This window comes from Acomys russatus, chromosome 14, assembly GCF_903995435.1.
Source record: "Acomys russatus chromosome 14, mAcoRus1.1, whole genome shotgun sequence".
Taxonomy (NCBI): domain Eukaryota; kingdom Metazoa; phylum Chordata; class Mammalia; order Rodentia; family Muridae; genus Acomys; species Acomys russatus.
In genome coordinates, this window is record NC_067150.1 from 44,778,879 (window position 1) to 44,782,298 (window position 3,420).

Consider the following 3,420-nt stretch of genomic DNA (forward strand, 5'->3'; position numbering starts at 1 on the left):
TTTTGCCAAAGAGAAAAATAAAGTGGTTGAGTTTGAAGGACAAACTGCCAGTGTTGGAGAAGGGGGCAGAGAGAAGGGAATTTGTGCTTTTTGCTTTATATCTTTTTATAATATCTAAATTGTTTTAAAACTATGGATATAAATCAAGATTATAAAACAGAAATGTCAACATAGTAAAAGCATAAATGTTCAGGGGGTATAAGAAGGGGAAAACCGGATATTTATGTTTTTCACAATGCCATATTAAAAACCTGTGTCTAGTATTTCCTCATGTGGTTTTATTATATACTTTTAAAAAATAAAGCAAGTTTTCTCTTTTTTTTTTTCAGATTGGCATCTTTATTGCTTATTATGTAACAGAAATTGCATTTTACATGAAAACAATTTAGTTTTTTTCTTTTTTTTTTAATTTTTTACTTTTTTATTAATTTATTCTTGTTACATCTCAATGTTTATCCCATCCCTTGTATCCTCCCATTCTTCCCCCCCCCCCATTTTCCCATTACTCCCCTCCCCTATGACTGTTCCTGAGGAGGATTACCTCCCCCTGTATATGCTCATAGGGTATCAAGTCTCTTCTTGGCAACCTGTAAAGCAAGTTTTCTTAATAAAAATGGGAAGCCATGTACTTTGTTTTAAGAAAGACTATATCTACTTGCACCCTGGTGTGTCTTGAGTGTTTGCCTTCATATATGTTACTACCCCACATGCATGCCTGCTGCCCAAGAGACCAGAAAAGAGAGTTGGAATCCCCTAGTACCGAAGTTACAAATAGTGAGCTGCCATGTGGGTGATGGGAACTGAACCTGGGTCCTCTGCAAGAGCAGTCAGTGCTCTTAACCCTCTAAGCCCCCCTGCTCTAACTTTCATCTCCATCATGTCTTCACAAATAACTCAAATAAAACTGCTGTTGTGGCCATTCTGTCTCTATTGGGTAGAAATTTTTTTGGAAGTTTCACATCATCTTTTTTTATTAAAAAAAAAAAACCTAATTTTTAAAGTTAACAAAATAATGAGTCTCATTATCGTGTTTCCCTACATATGTGTCACTATACTCTTAAGAGACAGCTGTATGAGTCGAGCCATCTCAGGAACAACCTCTATTTTACTGACAGGGCCGAGGCTCTACCTTCAGGGCCAAAGTCCAAGAGGGAATCTGACTGCAAAAACTGAGTTGAAGATCCTGAAACCAGGTGACGTGGTTAGGCCCAGTCACCCCTGTTTACTTCCTGCCTCAACCCCTTGTGTCAAAATATGATTGCTCAATGCAAAAGCCCACCCGCTCCCCCTCGCTTTGTGTTCCTAGCCTTTCAAAAACGTACACTCTTCCTTTGGAGGCGCTGTTCAGACCCTTGAACTGGCTGCCTCCCAGCATGCTCAGAAAAATAAAGCTTTCTTTTTTTTTTTTTTTTTATATTACATACATATATTTAAATGCCATAATGGCCACAATGACACCTATTATTATGCATAACATATTAAATTAATATGCACTGATAAATAACATTTGAAAAATTATGTGGGCTTTCTTTTAAAATTTATGTGGCTTTTAAATTTTGCTAAGTAAATCATTTGCATTATAAATGTAACTTCTGTAATTTCACGTAGCTATTACTTAATTCACACCTATGCATGAAGGAATAGCCAGCATGCATGATCACAGCGTATCATTTTAAAAAATCCTTCATTGATCTTTTTTTTGTGTGGACCAGTACCAGCCTGGCCCAGACAGTGGAAAGCGGGGCCTGGAAGACAGTGCGCACACACGAGGCTGAGAGCTTGGTTTCCTGTGTTCTTTATTTTCCTTGGAATTGTTTCACATCTTGCCTGTTAGAAACTTCTTGTCCAGTATTCTTCCAGAGGTGCAGTCCATCCTTGAGGATAGAGACCAGCTGACTTTTCGCTCAGTGGGACTGCAGATTGCAGAGCCAGAAATGTGCATGGGGAGGGTGGAGCAAACTTCTCAGGCAGTGGCAGAGTTCACTCAAACTAGTTTCACTTTCAGACACTCTTGTCTAAAAGTCTGGTTTGGCAGCATATCTGGTGGCGGCAGTTTTACCTTTCATGAATCCTTAACAAAAAAACTAGCATTTTCCCCCAAGACTCTTGTAACATACCCTGCTCAAATTAAGGCACCAGCCAAGGACAATACGTGCAGTAAACACCGAACCCCAACCCAGATCTAGCCAATGGACAGGACATTCTCCACAGCTGAGTGGAGAGTGGAGACTGACTTTCACACAAACCCTGGTGCCCCATATTTGACCACGTCCCCTGGATGAGGAGGCCTGGTGGCACTCAGAGCAAGGACAGCAGGCTACCAAGAAGAGACTTGATACCCTATGAGCATATACAGGGGGAGGAGGTCCCCATCAGTCACAGTCATAGGGGAGGGGAGTAGGGGGAAAATGGGAGGGAGGGAAGAATGGGAGGATACAAGGGATGGGATAACTATTGAGATGTAAAATGAATGAATAAAAAAATTTTTTTTTAATTAAGAATCTTTATTTTTGTAAAGTTAATGAATATACACATAAAATGTGTGTGCCATAAAATGAGTGGGCACTCATTTTGATACTTAGATGGGAACATTGTCCATTAGAACAAATGTTTTCCTGGTTCCAGTCTCAATCTGTTTGTATCACGTTACTGAGCACCTGTCCTAACCTCACGCTCTGTGGCAGCTGCTGTCCTGTGGGGCTCAGTGGTCTCAAATCAGATAGGAAAGATAGGCTTCCACACCGGAAGCGCTGAGGCATCAAGCACAGACCGTGCAAGTGTCACACATAGAACATAAATCTAGGAAAGTTAATACACCTCATTTTAGCCGACAAGTCCACGCCCAGCCAGAACAAACCATGTCTGAGTGTCCCCGTAAGATGCGGATAACAAGACCGACTCTGTTAATTACAGCATTGTTAAATATAGCTTGGTCACCAGCCCAAGCGAAGTAAACACAAGTTAGCACGAACCTTTGCTAGCTAGGTATGTTACAAAGCTTTCATTTTTAAGCTTCTCTGAAGTGAGTTTTCTCGGCTTCCACCCCGAACCTAACAATACTTTGTTCTAATCCTTCTGCCCCGTTTCCTCCCCTTGCGCTTTCCTGACCCCTCGCACCACCAACACCAATCATTAATCAAGAAAACAAGGAAATGCCCCACAGACTTGCCTACAGGTTAATCTGATGGAGGCACGTTCCCTAGTTGAGGTTTCCTTTTCCCAGAAGTCCCTGGCTTGTATCAAGTTGACAAAAAAACAAAATCAAAAACAAAAACAAACAAACAAAAAAAACTAAGCAGCACAGTCCCCCATAGGCTCACGTAGTTGAACACTTAGTCCCCGGTAGGTGGCGCTGTCTGTGGAGGTCATTGAACCTTTAGGAGATGCGGCCTTGATAGCGGAAGACCATCCCTGGGGGGG